Consider the following 20,541-nt stretch of genomic DNA (forward strand, 5'->3'; position numbering starts at 1 on the left):
CATTCTTAAATATTCACATGTATTAAAATATATCTATATATTTTATGTATACACATACATAGATACATATATCCTATTAGTTCTGTTTCTCTGGAAAACCCTGACGAATACAATGCCCAAAATTAGAAGCCACTCAAATGTTCTTCAACTGGTGAAAAAATAAAACTGTGGTAGGTGCATGAACTGCAATCCTACTCAGAAGTAAAAAGAAATCGACTGCAGGTAGATGTAATAATATGGATCAGTCTCAAATGCTTTCTGTGAAGTGAAAGGAGCTGACTCAACAGGCTATATATTGCAAGGTTCTATATATACGACTTTGTGGTAAAATCAAAACTGTATGGACAGAAAACATCAGTGGATACCAGGAGCCTGAGGTTGGAAAAGGGGCTGTCTTCCAATGGACACAGGGACATTTTTTATGGTGATGGAAATGTTCTAAATCCTGATTGCAGTATGTTTATATGACTGCATGTTTTTGGTGAAACCTCAGATGGTACACTTAAAACGGCAATTTTTTACTGCATGTAAAATTATATCTCAGTGAAAAACACCTCTTAAAGACTGACATTATAAGTGAAACACACGTTAGATAAATTAAAAACTGTAAAATAAATGAACACTTATAAAATGTTACATAAAAGTGGGGCTTCCACAGCAAAATTCTGCCTGCAACAAAATCTCTGTTGAAAAAAGACATTATCACTGTCAGTAGAGTAAAATGAGCCCCAAAAGTATCTAAAGTAGTACCCACATCTTAAAGAGACTCAAGTGTTTAAATTTCTTGAGGTTAAAGTTTAACCTCCTTCAATACTAGAGCATTTTGCACTCTAATGATTCACCTTTTAGAGGTTTCTCTGTTGAGGTGAAGTCAGTGCTAAGATAGAATTATTAGTAATCCTCTAAGATAGTACTGCCACATTCAGCAACATTCTTACATTGCAGCTATGTAGGAACATGGCCAGGGGAGGGAGTGAATGACAACCAAAAGCTCATAGCATTAGGCAGAATGTTATGTTGCATTTAACATTGTGATACCTCATTTCTTCCCCTTTCTCTACAGCCGATTTTTTATCACATCACTTATTTGAGTATAATTTTTTCCAAAGTAGTTAATCAATAAATGCTTCTAAACAAAAAACATTTCTGCTTTTGTAAGGAAAAAGGACCTAACATATTCTATTTCCAAGCCAACTTGAAGATTTTTTTTTTAAGTTTTGTTTTTCTTAAGCCAGCCTCCAATACAAGGATCAGTATTAGGTTAAAAGACTACTTTGGGTGTTCTATTTTCTTTCTTGCAATAGATTAATATTTTTTTCTTAGTAATAAAGAATACCACTTATCAAAACAGACAGTTTGTCCCACAGTGCAGTTAGAACAGTTTCCTCCTATACGTAACAGGTCTCCAAGACAGTAACAGTTATTATTCCATCAGTATAGTAAACTGCAAATTCTCCCTCAGGTTCCAGTCTGTAAAATGAGGATGATATTGCCCATCTTGCTTCCTGACATATTTTTCATGGGGAGTGAAAGAAACTCAGAAGAAACTTCACAACAAATATAAGCATATTCTGAGAAACACTGAAGAATTAATATCATATTGGATACAACTAACAGCAACTATTTGGGATTATAGTGCATTATCAATCAGAAGCTATGAGCACAACCCTTACATTTATGTATAGTTTGTATATTTAGATGGTGGTGGCCTTAGGGAAAGGAGTGGCTAAGTGAAATTCAACATTGTTTTTTTCTACACAAATTGCATTAAGCAGGATCCATACATCACAAGAATGAAAATCAAAAGTCATCACCATTGCATATGCAATAAAAAGCTAGAATATCACTTGCGTGCAAGACACACTGAAGTTTTGTTGAGTTTTTTTCAAGCAACTTTTTAACATGTTTATTGATAGGTATGCCTCCAATCTCTCATCCCTACCTAAAAAGTGCTTAAGATCTCCTTTTCTCTGTTCATCCATCACCAAAAAAAAAAAAAAAGAAAAAGCAGCGCAAAACATTTGCCTTCATCCCTTCTTCAAAATAAAATCCCCCATTATATTCATTAACAAATGTTGCTCCCAAGGATTAGTAGTTACTTATTATCTTTGTATCTTTACCATATGCTTTCTGTAAGGCTAGTTCACCATTGTGCTGAAAATGTTCACATAATTAACTAACAGCTTCCTAAACCACCCAATTTGGTGGATTTTTCCTCATTCTCATTTGGAGCTCTGCACAGCTTAACTTGAGAATGGCCTCTAGATTTCTCTGATAGTACAAATTACTGGTCCTCTTTCTGCCTTTGAGATTATCCTGCCTGCTGTGCTACCTTCTCTTCCTCCTTCCATCTTCTAAATACATCAACTTTATAGGGACTCATGTTTTTATCTTTTGTTCACTGATGTATCACTGTAGCAGGGATAACTGAATGAAAGAATTCTTCAATGTCCTTGGCTGACTGTTAGAAATCCAAAGCTGTAGTGCCCACAACTACTAGGTTCTGTTAGCAAAAGAAAAAGAAGGAAGAAGGGATTGTCATATTAAGTAGTGCCTATGAGCAGCCTGTTACATACATGATAAAAACTAACTTGTATGATTATTGTGACTGTTCCTCAGCAAGGTCACAGCTGCTAAAGTGCACAGCTGACTGTGACTACATTCTTTGCAAAAACCTAGCATTCTTAAATCCAAATTGACAGGTCTATCTCCACACAGGTATGGTAAGTTTGTTTTGTTTAGCAGTCCTCCCAACTGACTTATTTTACAATATGGACAGGGCCCAGATGAGAGTCGATTAATTGATCTCAAATGAGTCAAAATAAAGATATTAATATTGCCATCACTGTGAATGCACATCACATTTTAACTGGTAAGAATTTTTATAGCTCTAAGTATATTCCCACTTCAATAACATTAAAAGGACCATTGAAGATGTTTTAGGCCACATGCATCCAAGTGTTATTTTTTATCCTACCTTCACTGAGAGACAACAAAATGATGGGAAGAGGGGTCATGAAAATACATCAATCAACAAAAAGAGCCTTGAAACAGCACCCATAATAATATGGCTGATAGATCTATTCTTTGTGGTAGCAAGGCTCTTTTTGAGTTCCTGGATATAAGCAACTAAGCTTACCAAACATATCCAGTTATGGATCTACCCAGGAAGAGGCATAAAATGTTTCTGGAGCTGCACTTGTTTCATTTGGAATACTTGCAATTGAGGACATACATGGGCTGACAGTGTACAATTGATAAAGTGCATCTATTACGCCTAAGCTTATATGCTTTAAAACAGCAGTGAGAACCAGAATAAGGGTATTTTTGAGTAACGAGAAATTCTAAAACCTCACAGGGAAGATCCCCTGACCACAGGGCATCAATACCCATCATTTTTACAAATAGTTTTGGCAAAGTGTCACCCTGATTTATTTGAATTCACAAAGATCTGATGTAATATTTAAAAACAGATATCTTCTTTGTGTAAACATAGATTAAGAAAAATGTAAATCTCCCATCTAGGTTTATTTTTTAACAGCAATTTAAATTATACATTTATAAATCTAGAGTGCTCAATGCCTTAACCAGTTAAAAAAATAAATGGGATTTGGCAGGACGTTTGTTCTGATCACTAGATGTTTAATGATACTTGGAACATCAAGATGCATGTGGAATTACACTCTGCTAAGATGCAGACAGAATAATTTGGAAAAGATCAGATCTCATTTTGACTGATTCTCTTCTCCTGGAATACAGACAAACCACATTCTTCTTTTCCTCCCCCACCTTAGATTATACCATATTACTTTTGATTGATACTCATCTCCATAATTTTTGCTTTTTGAAAGGATAATGGTTATAGGAATTACATATTTCAGTTTTTTCTAGTAATTGGAATGTATGAACTTAAATCAGACTTATTTCCTAACTGATCAAACATAGAATATAATTTATGAAATATTTTCAAAATAAATGTTTATCCAATGTGAACTTTAAACAACAATTCAAATGTAGTTTGACAGAGGGTTATAGATGGCTACATTTCTTTTTCTCCCAGGCAATTATTTTAGTTTAAATGTTATAGCTGCACATACTAATAATGTGAAAAGGCAGAGGCAGGATTACTTTAAAACTCATACATCACTTTTTCATAAGTCACTCAAAGGTCACTACCTAACCATAAAGGTTAATGATACAAGGTCAGCTGTATAATATCCATACTAAACCACATGACTGCTGTAGTGTTTCATATCACTGATGTGTTGCTGTTTTGTGGAATGTATTTGCTGGCTACGAGAGATGGTATGCTTATTTGGTGCCATGTACCTTTTATGAAAAAATGAACTGGCTCAAGTATCCATGCCAATCATGTACTCCAAATAATTACAAGCTACTTCACACTCTAAATACTTAGATCACTAGGAATTTCAATGTTGGACATCACCTTTACCCGCACTGCACATCGTAGCAGAAGACTTTCTAACTGTATCTCCTTGAACATGATATTAATACAACATATGAAATGGATTAGAAAGGTTGAGGTGTTTGAAAGAAAGAAAGTCTAATTTTTATAAAGATTGGCATGAAGATCATTCTTCTTGGTCCAAATTTGCTTTGCTAAAATATACCTCCTTCTCAATTGCAGTTGCCAAATATAAAAACAAATGCCCACTTGTTTCTGAATCACTCTTTTTGATATTTGTCTTGTGTATTTTTCAGATTTTCATATCAATGTCACACAGGTAAGAATAAAAGTATAGAATTAAATCCGAATATTTATCTATGAGGAAACACTTAAAAGGATGGTACTAAACTTGGAGCACGTAAAGGCAGAAATGTGTCTTTCTGTTGTTGAGTATCATTTAGTTTAAAAAGATTTTTCTTTTAGGTTTGCTATGCAAAATCCTCTAGCAACAGTCACAGCTTCTCAGAAATGGTGTTTAAAATTTCGCTGCTTTGGGTAGTGCCTCGTTGCAGTTTTAGCAGAAAAAAAAATGTAAAAATCACTAGAAAAGGTATTCCTGACAGCTGGCAGCCTTTCTGTCTCTCCAGCTTTTTTTTTTTTTTTTTTTTTTTTTAAGGTAATAAGGTTGGTAATGAGCAGTGAGTGAGTGATGCCGTTGGACTCCAACGTCTGATTCTAGGTCACAATAGGACACAGTCAATCTGGACACTGACCCATGGCTCATGACTCAAAGAATGTCATCTGATTAGAAAATAATCGACCAAGCTCCTATTTGTAAACCTTCAATACAATTCTTAACCTTGCAGAGATAAAGTGTTGGGGAAAAGGAAGTATTTTACAACCTTTTAACCTTAAAAAAAAGGAAATTTGAACTTGACTAAAGTATGTGAAAGAGGTGGTCTTATTTTCCTCCAACTGATTTGTACATTCCTAACAGAAATGTGTTCAAGTTTGTGTTATCTGAAGATTCTGCTTTTAAACATGCTACTTTATACCTAAGACAGCATATTCTCAGTACAATTCACCATTATGAGCTGAGTGCTGGTTTTTCTGCCCATCACTTAGATTGCAGTCAACACTTAATCTTTGGCAGAGCAATTTCCCATCAGTGATGGGGCAGTGGACTAGGAAGAGGCTTGAGTTTCAGTCACTGTGCTTCTATCAGTTGCCTGCATGGTCTTGGGCCCTCTTGTTGCTAACTAGTAGTAACCAGACGGTCAATCTCACAGGGTGGTCAACTTCCTTGGCTACAATAAAGCCCGTTCCTGTTGTGATAATGTCACCTCTCTTTAATGTACCAAGAAAGAAAGGTTGAGAACCATTAAGCTAGAGTCTAAGACCAGTTCTTTTTGCCTTTAGCTCCTTATCTATAAAACGAAAGAGTTTCCAAATGATCACAAATTCAAGTAAGCCTAAGTTGCTTTCACTTAAGCTATCTTAAATGATCATGCAAATGTTGTCTAAATGCACATTTAAGACAGTCAGAAGCAATAAACATTCTCCCAGCAGAAAGTCAGAAACTGTCAAAAAATATCTTAAAAAACTTTCTGGGAACACAGTTTTCCCACTCTAGTTTTACTTTGTCTCCGAGTTTTTGAAAAATATTACCTGTGAAATCACTTTGGTTTACATCCAGTTTCCACTACAACGGATGGAGAAAGGAAGACCAACCAGGGATTAGTTTATGGACTAATGCATTATTGTGACGGCAGATTCAATTGTTTGCTATTTAGTGAAGGTTTATGTCCATCACGTACATGACACTGGGGATGGAAAGTAGGTGGAGGCACCTCTGCTTTCATAATTATAATATGAGAAAAAGTCTGCTAAGTGACTAAGTCAACTTAAAATTTCCTAGGAGGAAGCCTTAGGGAATTAGAGATGGTTTATGTATGATAATGAACCCTTTCAGGGCACAAGGAATTGACAAAGGTAAAATGAAGGATTGTAAGCAATCCAAGTGAAAGGAAAAGGCATGCGGATGAGAATGCTTAGGGAAATAGAAGAGAAAACCACAATAATCATTCCCCATCCTTTGTAGTCAAGTGCATTTTAGCCCCCATACCACCCCACAAAAAAAAGAAAGCCAAGATAAGTTGGAGGGTCTTAAATACCATGCTAAGGACTTTAAACTTAACTTGATAAACAGTAGTGAGCCATCAGAGGTGTTTTAAGAGAGAAGAGCAACAATCTAAGGAAGTGATAAGGTAGGCTGAATACACACAAGCTATGCTAAAGGCCAATGTTAGGATGATGGAACCAGGAGTGCCAAGGAGTGAGTAAATATGAAATCACAGAACTCAAATTAACATAAGTTGGTAATCAACTAGATGTGAAGCAGAGGGTGCAGGAGTTGTCAAGGATGCATCTGAGATTTTTGGCCTAGACTTTTAGTTTTAAAACCATGACGTCCTACATATACAGGGCAGCTCAGAAGGCTGATTGCTTTTTGTCATGTTTTCATTGGGAGGGGAGGAGGAAGGGGGATTCAGGAGACAAGTAGATGAAACAAAAGATCCCTTTCTATGTTAGCTTATAAAATTTTTTAGATGCTCTGGCTTTGGAAATTTTAAGTTTGAGATACTAAAAATATTTCCCAGGGTAGTTTTCCACAAAAAGTTATCTGGAACTCAGGAAGAAGTTTGAATTCAAATAAATAGGGCTGAAAAGCACTTATACAAAGATAAATTTGTGGCAATAAAGGAAATCTCCAAGAGACAAAATATAAAAGATGAGGTGACTAACCAGCCACAATTTGGCGTGCTGAAGAGGCAAGGCTGGGAGGGCAGCAAAGATGGAGAAGCACACTCAGAGGAAGAAGAAAAAGTACTGCAGAATTTGCTGGCCCAGATGCTGAGGGAGGAGATTGAGGATTTCAACTGACTCTCCAATTACTTCATCTGTTTCAGTAGAGATATAACAGAATTTAAGTGGTAGGAGAATTTGCTATATGTCATTAACATTTAAGAATTTTGCCAGTGAGAGAAAGAATGGAAGCTCAAAGCAGCAGTGTGTTTAGGAGAAGGGATTTTGATGTAAAGGATTGCTGAATTTATTATTAGAAATGGGGGAAGGCACCTGCTAAAAGGGGAATTGTATTAGTCTGCCCTCAAGCTGCTGTAAAGAACTGCCCCAGTATGGGTAATTTATAAAAGAAAGAGGTTTAATTGACTCGCAATTCCACATGGCTGAGGAGACCTCAGTAAACTTACAATCATAGTGGAAGGGGAAGCAAACGAGTCCTTCTTCACAAGGTGGCAGGAAGGAGAAGAAAGAGAGCCAAGTAAAGGGGGAAGCCCCTTACAAAACTATGAGACCTTGTGACAACTTACTATCACCAGAGTATCATGGGGAAACAGCTCCCATGATTTAATTACCTCCCACCAGGTTCCTCCCATGACACATGGGGATTTGGGGAACTGCAATTCAAGATGAGATTTGGGTGGGGACACAGCCAAACCGTATCAGGAACCAAATGAGGAAAATGCAGAAGTAGCAGTAGAGGATGATATCAAAGAACAGGTGAAGAAACACCAGGCACCTTCATTTCGTTTCCTATGCATGAGGCCAAACCTAACAACCAAGCAAAGAAATAAAGGCATTTACAGCCCATAGACAATGGCCCTCATTCTTTATTTTCTGTTTGTCTCAGAAGAAATGCCACCTCTTACTTCCCAGAGCTAAGGCAACCTCCTGGGTCCCTGATTTCACTGTCTTTCACATTCTCAGGAACACTTTCTCCTGAGAAACTTACTCCTTCTGGCCAGCCCCCTGCTTTACCTACTTAGGTCTCTTGCTGAAAATGCTGGACTGCTCAGGCTGTTTCCTGTACCATCTACATCTACTGTATATTGATTCCCATATGCTGCATAGTAATGTGACAAATATTACCCTATATAATCTAAACAACACTGTGGTAAAGGTAGGAGCCCCAATTTCTGGACCATCCAAAGTCACAATCTAGGGAGCATCAGGGCTGTGACTCAAAACTGGCTCTTCCAATGGTACACCCTCATGTTCTTTCTCCTTTGCAGGGCTGTCTCTTGATGCTGGTCAAGATGCAGGCGGTAGACTGTTTCTATCTAAACATTACAAATGACTTGGCTTGCTGTCAGAGGCCTAACTTTAAATAGCTAAAATCACTTGATAAATGGTGTGAAAATTTTATGGTCCTTCCATCAGACACCATAATTTATTATCACATAATGCACAGTTAGAAGAACCAAAAGAAACCATCCCACAAGGGCAAACAATGTGGAGGCAGTGGCCCTTTGACACTCAAAGGCCACAGGCATTATATGGATCCAATAAGAAAGCTGCTTCTACTAGCGAGAGAACAACCTCTTGATCTTGCAAAATGTTTTTGGACACCTAAAGGCTCTTTTATTACTGTGGCTGATTAAAATGAAAAGCTTAAATGACTAAAACGTTCTTTTTGATGAGTTTTTACCATGAACTATAGACCTTGTAGTCCAGTGGGATTCAAGCCCTTTGATCCTGAGAACTCACATAAATTCAGAGTCATAAAACAACATCGGATTTGATTTTACTAGTGTAGCTGATGTTGCCAGATTTGTAATGCAATCTTGTTTTCTCCCCTCCTCATTTTTGAGCCCATCCACCATTGTTTTATAGCAAAAGGAAAGGAGTTTCTATTTGTTTTTGGCAATCAAGTTTCAAGATTGAGCCACTTTTCTAGAACATTGGAATTTTACAGAAAAATAATTAATGGTACTGTATTATATCCATCAAGATGGGAATCAATGTTAGTTTTGTGTGCTGAAAACTAAGTATCAAAAAGAAAACCCTCTTTCTCATTATAATAATCACAGATTTTCATTACTTCAGATGGTTAGAAGATGATGTAGTTGAGAACAACAATACAAGTTTGAAGTAGAAAAACTGGTGTGATTTAGTGTTTATAAATTTCCCTCAGAACTCACTGAAAATACATTAGAAATATCAAAAGATGCCCAAGTTATTTAGTAATGACTGGCAGATTATAGATTGTATCTTAGTTTACAAACTTAAGAAAAAGGACTGGTATCTGTGGGAGCAATAAAGAAAATGTTCAATAAGACATATGTTTAACAAAAGACATGCAGTAAATATAACTTAGATATTTAATTCACTTTCTTCTAATCTCCTAATCATTTTCCTGTGCATATGTGCAATGTCATATTCCTATAACTCCTAATATATAAGACATGAAACTTTTACTATTCAGGGTCTATGAGGGAAAAAGAAGACAATTTTATGAAAGCTATGTTACAAAGACCAAAACAATTAATAGTGTGTCATAATTATTCCTTTTTTTGGAGTAAAATATCAGTCTGGGTTCAGTTAGAGAGATTAATGACATATTTAACAGTTTTCACTAATTTTATTTTTCATGGATTGCCTGAAAGATGAAACATTCCGCACCAAGATTGTATAAGTGACACAGGACATAAGGGTCATGGGATACTTCAACAATTCTAGTTTGAAAAGAGTCACCATGCAAGGAATGCTTCACTCTCCTAGGGGCAAGGCCTTGTGATATTTTCAGCTTCAGTCCCTTAATATTTCTATTTGTTTCTATTTGTATTCTACCTGCTGAGGCCTCAGTGAACATTTCATAATATGACTCATCCAGACAAATATCATTCCAATACACATTCACTTCCTTGCCATTTGGCATAAATATATCACATTAAGCCATATCAAATTGCTGTTTTATAAGTCAAATCGGTCAAATATCACCAATTTAATGTAGTTCAACTTATAAACTTCATTTAGCAAAGTTGAGAATTATCATTGTTCTGTGTTTTCTCAGTTGATCCTTTATTAACTGAAAAAACATAGAAAATTATCATTGTTCTCTCAGTCTTTTAGTTATTACATCTATTTGCAGTAGATAAGCATCATGCCACATAGAGTATTAAAACAAAATAAACAGAACTATGTTATACACATACCTACTTCAGCTTTCAAAGACAGTATAAGAAACTGCCCCGTTTACAGAGACAAGTAATTGTTTGGGTGGTATGTATATTCAATTAAGATAAGAGAAGGGTATCCAGTTAACAAGAAAGAGCTTTCTCATTTCATGCTCAAAAGGGTACTGTGATATCAGCAACTTCTTCCCTCTATTCATTCATTCAAGAATTATTTATTGTATATTTTCCATGTTCCATGTTCCAGAGGGAGAATCAAGCTGTGAACATTTATAGACAACAATGACAGTTTTCATGGCTCCAGTTTTAGCAGAAGCAACCATCAGCACTGGTAGAAAGTCAATGCTTGTTGTCAGAGAGCATAAATTCTCTCTTGACCCTACCTTAGTCAGAGCCACTACCATCTCCAACTTGGACAGCTGCAATGCTCCCTGCTGTCCTCTCCACATCCCACATCCCCTCTGCCCTCCTCAATACATCCCTTACACCAGTAGCAGGGGGGTGGGGGTGGGGGGTGAGGGGTATCTTTTGGAAATGCAAATATGCTCACATCACATATTCCTCTGCTGAGAATTAGTAGATTCTAACTTCTGAAGATGAAATTGGGAAATCTCAAAAAGATGTATGAAGCCCTTCCAGAATCCTGCCTCTCGCCTTTCTCCACTGCACTGTTTTCAACCCATGGGCCATCATCAATCAATGAGATAGCATGTTAACAAGTCAAGTTTTACTTTATCCAGAGCATTTTTAAGAAGAGTTGAATATATCTGAGTACATCACATGTAATAAATTCTGTTTAATGGAACTCACTCTTCTCTCTCTCTCTCTCTCTCTCACACACACACACACACACACACCCCTAACCTGGGTCTTGATATACAATACACTCCTCATTCTGGGTTGCAGTATAAAAAGATTGAAAAAATCCTACTCCAGAGCTTTATTTCCCACCTCTCTCCTACTTGTCCTGTACTGTGCTTTGGCCACACAAGGCCTCCCTGTTCTCCAAACAAGCCAAGCTCCTCTTCACTCTTTAGGACTCTGCATAAAGGTCAGTTCTTGTCTGGATCCACAGATCTAAATCGGACCCCATCAGAGCAGCTCTGCAGTACTCAGCACAGTGTATTTATTGGCTGAATATTTTATCAGTATCTGTTTCTCTAATTACTACAAGTTCCAAGAGAGTGGGGACTGTATCTGTCCTGCCCCCTCCAGCATCTAGCACAGTGCCTGGCATCCAGGAGGCACTTAATCAACACATACTGAACAAATGAGAGAGAAACCTCTATTTACTTTTGATGATTCCATTCTTGGATGAAACACATGATTAATTTCATAAGGCACTATTTTTAGGTGGTCCTCTGTCATTTGCTATATAGAATGTACCTATATATTTAGAGCCATAAACATAGCACGTATTGTCTCTGTAAGTAGATTAAGCATTGCCTATGAGTATGGACTTATGTGCACTTTGCTGTGTTTTTTTTTTTTTTTGTAACATAAACTGAATTTTCATGTGTTTAAAGCAAAAGCTCTTAGCATAAAACTGGAATGTATTTCAATCATCAAAAGAGAATATTATCTGAAACTTTAAGAGAAAAAGTGTCAAGCTGACCTCCAGTGGTGAAATTGTGGAATGGCTCCTAAAATAATTGTAAAATATTCAGATAACCTATCACACAGAAGCGTGTGTATGTGTATGCGTGTGTATGCAAAACACATTTCTCAATATTTTAAATTATGTTTATTATACCAACTCACAGTAGATAAAGGTCATGCCATATATTGTATCAAAACAAAATAAGCTGAAGTGTATTACATAGACACCTCTAACAGCTTTCAGAGGTAGTGTATGAAATCGCCACACTCAGTAAATCTAAGTCGTGGAAAGAATCTTTTTTGAAATCTGAGATCTACAATCAGCAAATTCCATAAAAAGTTGATAAGTTTAAAATGCTAACACTTAAAAAGTCTCTCCCTCCATTATTCTCTGGGTAATATTAGGTCCTCAGAGTAAGCTGAGTGCTGCTATTTAGCCTTTATGATATAAATTCTGTTTCCCCAACTAAACAGCAAATTCTCTGAGTACAGAACCTATATGAGAATTAAACAAAATAATCCATGGTAAATGCTAAGAATACTGTCTGGCATATAGAAATATGCAACAAATGTTAGCTGCTGCTATTATCATCATTACCATCATTATTAAATGATATTTTATCTCTAGCACATCTGTTATATTTGACATGTACTCAATTGGTGTTTACTGATTATAAGAGAGATAAACTGTAAGAAGCCAAGTTATGTACATTAAATTGTAGTTTAGAAAATTTGTCTTTACAGCAAAAACAATTTCAACATGAAATAACTTAGTTAGAGCCATTCCACAGATCTGGGCTATAACTCTTAGGGTGCTTATACATACTCAGATCTTTCCTCCATGAAACCATGGCCACAGCAATATTTCTTGTGAAGAGGCAATAATGGAAATGAGCACATCATACTTTTAGAACATATTAAAAGCAATGCTCCAATGAGCATTAGTTCTAACAGTAAATACAGAATGTTTCTCTTTTACCTCAGCACATAATTTGTATTGAACAAACTTTACCACCAAAAAATACACTTTGCCAGTTACAGACTTTTAGTAAACTGAATATCCTGCTCCTCATAACAAATACAATAGTTATGATAGATTGCTTATCTACCACATGCCACTGTGGCCCAGTCCCACCCTAAGCTATCACAACAGTTGCAATCAGTCAAAATTACCAAGTTCCAATATTGTCACACCCAATTTACAGGTGAGAAGCTGAAGCTCAGAAAGACTTAAATAATTTCTTCAAGACAACACATCTAGTAGACAGCAGAAACAGGACTCAAACTCAGGGAGGGTTACCTATTTCTCTATTCCACTATCCTGCCTACAGTTATGTCACATTTTCTTTAATGAATGGTCACATGACTTCTTTATACGAGTTTATGCTTCAGCGTGTTCTGCTCTAAAGGGCCGTTACTCCTAAGGGCTAGTATCTACCCAAAGATAGATCAGAGCCAAAGGTCAATCCAGAATCAAAGTCACATCAGAAATATTCATGCTAGGGAAGGACCTTCAAGATATATGACCTTCCAGAGGCAGTTCGGTGTAGAAGGTGAGAAGGCCACCTCATAAAGTTGGTGTAACAGCTCATTCATTCCTTATATATAAAGACTGGTACACAGTAAATGGTTAATAAGTACCATATTATTATTGTTATTCCTCCAGGACACAGAACAAGCTACAACAAATTGCAGTGAAATGGTCAAAGCACACATAAGTTTATGTGTGTATACACACAAACACATAATAAATCCACACTATGAATTCCATAGTGTGAATATGGAGTAAGTCTAAAGGAGGCTGGACTTGTTAGAAGCAGCAACTAGTACAATTTATCACACAAGAACACACCATATCGGGAGGTGGCAGTAGAGAGAACACAGCTGAATCACCCCCCCGCCCCCCAAGGCTTGTTAAGGAATCAGTAGTATTGAGTATTAGGAACTACACTGGAGAAGATAAGGTTAAAGAACAGCTAAGCCCCTATGTTCAAATTACAAAAATCATGATGAAAAACTAAGTAGCTGGCAAGCTGCATAGAAGCTTAGCCACAGTATTTTCTCACCCAATTTATGATCTTGAAAATTAACTTCTATGAGATTCAGGTTTCAAATCTCTAAGATAAATATAGGCAAATATCAAGATTATGGTGACAAGTATTAGAGGCACTTCCTCAAACTGGGCTCAGGACCAGCTATGAGAAATAAAGCTGGAAAGGGAAATCTCCCACCTGCTCCTTTCTTCTGTACCTCTGTAGGGAGAACAGAACACCTTATTTATGAAACCAGTTAAATACAAGAACTCTATGGCTTACTTTTCTTTTTCCCAACACTACAGAAATATCACTGTCATTTCTTTATCACATGAAAACCTTGTACTCGAAGGAATAAAGGATGATCTACAAAAGTCTTTGACATATGACTAGAGAAAAAGAAAAAATTAAAAGTTAAAAAAACCATTATACTGAACAATAAATACATATCAAATTTAGAAACTAGACAGACCTGGTTAGTAAATCTAGTCATCCTACTGGCCAGCTGTGAAAGCTCAGGATTGCACTCGACTGCCGGGTCTCAGGTAGTTCAAAATTATCTATGTGAAGCACTGAGCATGCTACCTGGCATGGAGCTGGTACTTCCTACTACGTAGCTGTGATTATACACATCTTTGATTAAGTCAGAAAACATGGGACACTCAGCATTTAATCAACAAAATCCCTTCCCATGCCTTCCTGAAAATGTTTTAGAACACAGACCACACCTACTTTTTTACACTAAGAGCTCATCTTTCAGTTACACTTCTAAAGCTGCTTCCTTTTCAATTCTATTGATAGCCCTTTCAGGGAAGGACAGAAGAGAGGAAGAAAGGGAAGGGGAAGGAAAAGGAAAAAGAAAAAGAAAAGAAACAGAAATGTAAATGTCCATAAATATCTAAAAGCTCAAGGGATTTTGCTTTATATCCGTATGTCCATGAAAAAAAAAGTTACTCAGCCTCTTTATCCTCTCCACCAGAGGTCACAATCTCAGATGTCTATAGGCTCCAGGCAATCAACATATAAGTAAAAGAGGCTGACTATAAGACAATAGGAAGTATGGGGCAGTATTTTGGCAACTAAACCATACATACTTTATTTGAAAATTACCCAAAGGTAACTTTTTTTTTTTTTTTAAACAGAGTCTTGCTCTGTTGGCTAGGCTAGAGTGCAGTGGCACGATCTCAGCTCAATGTTACCTCCACCTCCCGGGTTCAAGCAATTCACCTGCCTCAGCCTCCCGAGTAGCTGGTATTACAGGTGTGCACCACCACACCCAGCTACTTTTTCTATATTCAGTAGAGACGGGGCTTCACCATGTTGGCCAGGCTGGTCTCAAACTCCTGACCTCATGATCCACTCACCCAGGCCTCCCAAAGTGCTCGGATTACAGGTGTGAGCCACCATGCCTGGCCCAAAGGTAACTTTTTAAATGTTATTGTGCTCAATGAATAAATATCTTTGGGCTGTATTTGATGGTATCACAAATTTAAGAATTCTGCAGCTTTCCTAATGCTGTTCTCCAAATAGCATTCTACTTAAATACTGTGAGTCATGAAAAAATTTCTAGCAATGTCCAGTCAGATCAATTAACAACTATTTATTAAGTTTCAGCCAGTTGCCTAGCTCTGATACAGGTAACATGGGAAGAGATCTCCTAGACTTTTGGATTGAGTTGGGACAGATGCATGGGCCCACTCTTTTCCTACGCCAGAAATGACAGAACTTTTGAAGCTACAAGGAAACTTACACCAGCTAGTCCAGTGCTTTTACTTTATAGCTGAAGAACCTAATATTTAAGAGTGATGCATGATTGTATAGAATTTACAGCATTATTGAGTGAGGCAGAACAAGTCTGGAGAGAAGGAAGCACTCCCCATGGTGCTCTACCATGCTTTTTCCTACTTCATGAAGAGTCAAAAGCAATGGTCAACACTCAAAGTCACCAGTTCCAGCAGTAACCTGTCACTGAAGGTCAAAAAACTTTTGCAAAAGAAAACTGTCTTGGTCCACCTGTGTTGACTCATGTTCAGAGGTTAAGATTCAGCAGAAATGATTGAGGGCTGATGGTGCATGAAGGAAATGTATAAAACCGGCATTGGCTCCCATGATACAAATGAGCAATGAACAGATTCTTAATTCTGTAACAGCCTCCTTCTGTATCTGAACTGTCTGAGGGCAAGACAGCATCTTGAAGGCTGAGATGAAGGGCTCCTTTTCCACAAAAATTCAAGTCCAAATGTACCTACTGTATTCTGGGTTGCCAGTCACCTAAGAGGAATCTCAACACCAGTAAACCAGCAAATCTAGTAACCTCATAACATTTTATATTTACACTGAAATGATGAATTAACATATTTCTCAATATTTTTTAATGTTTCCTTTTTGGCATATCAGTAATGAATTATACTAATAACAGCACGTAGGGGAATATCATAGTTTTTATGAAATCATCATATTTCATACTTGTGAAAGTTTTGTTTATTGGCCTACAAATTATTCCCTTTCCCTCACAGTATTATCTTGGAATTAAGAGATTTAAATGTATTGTGTTGATAATGAAAAATATAAAAAATGAGACAGGCTGAGGATTTATGTCTCTATAAACTTAGTTGTATCAGCTCAAATAGAGTCTGCACTCAATTCTGTTTCAACAGCAATGTGTAAACTATCAGAAATGGATCAGTGGAATGTGTTGGAGACAGTAAAAGAAGAACGTCTACAAGTTTCTTTTAATGGAGGCCAGCACACCATTTGGTTCTCTTGGGGACAAAAAGGTACAATGTAAGTTAACTTTCAGTTTGGCATTGATCCCTGGATCATTTTGCAGTGGGAGTAACCACTCTAGAAATTTGATTGCATTGCACAATGAGCAGGGGCCTGCCAGAGGCCATCGCTCAGTGAAGTTTCCCCTCAATTAGGAACTACGCATGTGATGAATAGGGTAAACGAGAAATGTCACTGTTGGCTGCTGCTTCGTCTTGCATCCCAGAATCCAAAGAACATTAGTTAAAAACAGATAAAACAATCTGTGATTTTCAAGTTTTCTACTTTCAAACTGCTTAAGGTGTTGGTCAAAAACTATATTCTTAAATTACCCAACTCCTCACAAGCCAGACACAAAGGGAAGGTATCTTTCTTTCTTCACTTTTCAAAATTGAAGAAGTAGAGATCCAAAGAAGTCCTACCAATCTCATGCTCATGCTTCCCTTTTGTCATAAAGATTTGGGCCTCCTATGGTGTGTCACTTACCTTCCTAGAGCTGCATCCCTTCACTGAGTGAAACATCTGAAAAGACACTGGAAGGTTAGAGTACTGCATTCAGAGTGTAACTGAACACCTGAACACATTGCTCCACAGAGGCAAGCAGATGGACTAGAGACCTACTGACTAGAAAGGAGAACTTGTACAAGTAACTAAAAGGCTTAAAATGGGAGGAGGTGTAAATAGTAGGAATTTAGGTCCTGGGTATGGTGGCTGACACCTGTACTCCCAACATTTTGAGAGAGAGGCCAAGGTGGGTAGATGGCTTGAGCCCAAGAGTTTGAGATCAAACTGGCCAACATGATGAAACCCCATCTCTACAAAAACAAAACAAAATAAAATAATAAATAAAGGATGTAACCTGAACTCAGGAATTATATATTGAGAAAATAAGATTATATTAATCAATATAGGGTAGTATCCCAAATGATGGGTTTCTTGGAGAAAAAGATTTATGTTGGAAACAAGATATATAGGATTCTTTCTATAGTTCTTTCCTTTACATGGTAAAGCTCTAATAGGGCAATAGATATTTCTCAAATATATTTGACCATAAAACTTTTTGTCAAGGGACATTTCAAAGTATCACTGTTCAATGGATTCTGCTTTGGGAAAGCCTGGTTTAGACAACCCTGATGTAAAGCACACAGGCACAAGAACAGCAGGAAGATCACAGGCAAGTCACCCTTAAACAATGAAGCTATAGCTGGGTATGGTGGCTCAGGCCTGTACTCCTAGCACTTTGGGAGGCCGAGGCTGGCGGATTCACTTGTGGTCAGAAGTTTAAGGCCAGCCTGGCCAACATGGTGAAACCCCATCTCTACTAAAAATACAAAAATTAGCTGGGTGTGGTGGCAAAAGCTTGTAATTCCAGCTACTCAGGAGGATGAGGCAGGAGAGTCACTTGAACCCAGGAAGTATAGGTTGCAGGGAGTCAAGATCGCACCATTTTCCTCCAGCTTGGAAAAAAATGTACTACATCTTACAATTATATTCTTTCAAAAGCAAAGATTTATTGATTATTTAAATGAATCAATTTCTGGCACATATGTTTATACACCTTTACTTAAACTCGAAGTACTTGGATGATACTGCCATTCAGATCTCTAGTGGGAGAGTTGTTGCGGATCAGACATTTCCCATGACTCTACTGTTTTATGTCATTTATAGTATCCACAACAAAATTCTTTAGTTTTGTCCAAGTGTGTCCTTCATTTAGCAAACTCTGCCTTGAGAGTTTATGGCCACTTCATGGTATTTGGCATCGCCTGCTTCATTTTCTAATTTGGGATAATTCTGTTAACTTTATTTTTGAAAAGGCAGCACCTTACCTTTACATGGTTTCACTTGTTTGAGAAACTTTTCTAAGTGGTAGCCATTGTACAGCAAGTTAATGATGGTTGGGTAGAAACACAGTTTAGGTATGTCCTACCAAGACATATGATAAAACTGATTCTCCCAATAATAGTACAGATAATTACTTCTTTGAGATTGCTTCAAGGATCTGAAAATCACCATTATTACTGTTTGGCAGATAATTTCTCTGTACAGTTGATCTTTTTGCTTATCAAAGTCATAGGTATTATTTTATGTGTGATACATGATGACAGTGAGAAAGAACTTGGGTTCTGAAGTTATGGATCTATTCAACTCCTTGCACTGTGCCCTTGAGAAATAAATCAGATTCTTTGGTACTTAGTTTTCTCAGTTTTAACAACTGAACAATGAAAATAATAAGACTGATAGTGATGAGACCACCCTTCCTGGGTGGTTCAATATACACCCTATAGTACCAGTTACATGGCACATACTCAAGCACATGTTATTTCTCATTAGGCAACTTGAGTTTAGAGTGGTCTTTGTGCTTTTTTTTTTTCTTTTTTGGTTAAGGACATATTTGGGACATTAAACTCATTCTTCTTCTTTTTCTTTTTTTGAGACAGTCTCACTCTGTTACCCAGGCTGGAGTGCAGTGGTGCAAACACAGCCTGCTACACATTTTTGCCCTTTCCATACTGCATTACTCAACAAATGCTGGCTGTAGAGCACACATGAAATAAAAAACCCTAACCTCCCCCACTTAGTAATAATGTGACTACAACGTAAAATAACCAACTGTCCAATCAAAATACTTCAGGTGGTAGGGCTTGCATGTTGCTGGTGGGAGAACTGAACAATTAAGTGACTTTCCTTCAAAGGTATGGTTAAAAGGAACATAGAAAGTTCAATTTCGGTTCTCTGCTTATTGAATCATACTGTTTTCTTTAAATTCTATGAAAACATTTCAAAAAAACTAAATGTTATAACATCAATTCTTGTATACAGTGACAGAATCAATCACTTTTCTTGTGTAGTTTAAAAGCATGAAACCCATCTTATTCTAGAAAGGCATGCTGAAGAAGTCTGGAAACATACCTGACTTCTCCATAACCTGTATGTGGAGAAAAAATATCTAACTGACAATGATAGCTACCAATGGAAATTACATGTAAAGCACCAGTACAGCAGTTTTCCCACTCACTATCATCCACTAGTTCTGTGACAATAGATGAGACTGCTACTTAGTGGAACAAAACAGGTAGGCTAGGTTTTTGTCAGTTCGTTTTATGAACTCCCATCTATCTTGACTGACTGTGCTGATATCAAACAAGCTGTCTCATTTTATGTTCAATATCATCCAGAGAACAGGGGTAATTAAAGCCTAGAGGGTCCAGGCAGGTAAAATGGCCTAGAGAGCACTCGGGCAAATGAGAGGGCATGTATCGTGGTGGAAGTGAATACCTGCTACTTAGCCCCAGCAGGTTGAATTTAAGAGATTGGTCAGAATGGTGCAAGCAATTATAGAAAATGTGAATCTTCTTGGAAGCCCAGAAGGTTTTGCAAAAGCCTTGGAAGAAGTTATGGCTGATGGCAGCCTAATCCTCTTACCTTGAGCTAATAGCAAAAAGCAAATAACAAGGGAATGTTGAAGAGTTTATCTAAATAGTTTGTTTACTCATGTGGTCCTAAGACCAATCTTTGATCATCCACACAACTGTTCTCTACTGTGTGTGTGTGTGTGTGTGTGTGTGTGTGTGTGTGTGTGTGTGTGTGTTGGGAAGGGGGTGTAGGCAATGTTAATTAACCTTTAATGGTGTTTTACTTGAGACCTTTGTCACTTAATCTGTGCTAAATAAATGCCAACATAGGCAGCTTATCATGGCCACTGCTGACTCTGGCAGAGATCCCCTGGCTGCATTGA

General features: G+C 37.2%; 1 protein-coding gene across 4 annotated transcripts in view; it reads right to left on the minus strand.

Moving 5' to 3' along the window:
- Window positions 1–20,541, minus strand: part of FMN1 (formin 1) — a 423,173-nt gene that overhangs the window by 213,924 nt on the left and 188,708 nt on the right. The window lies entirely within an intron of this gene.

The sequence above is a fragment of the Saimiri boliviensis genome, chromosome 2 (assembly GCF_048565385.1).
Source record: "Saimiri boliviensis isolate mSaiBol1 chromosome 2, mSaiBol1.pri, whole genome shotgun sequence".
Taxonomy (NCBI): domain Eukaryota; kingdom Metazoa; phylum Chordata; class Mammalia; order Primates; family Cebidae; genus Saimiri; species Saimiri boliviensis.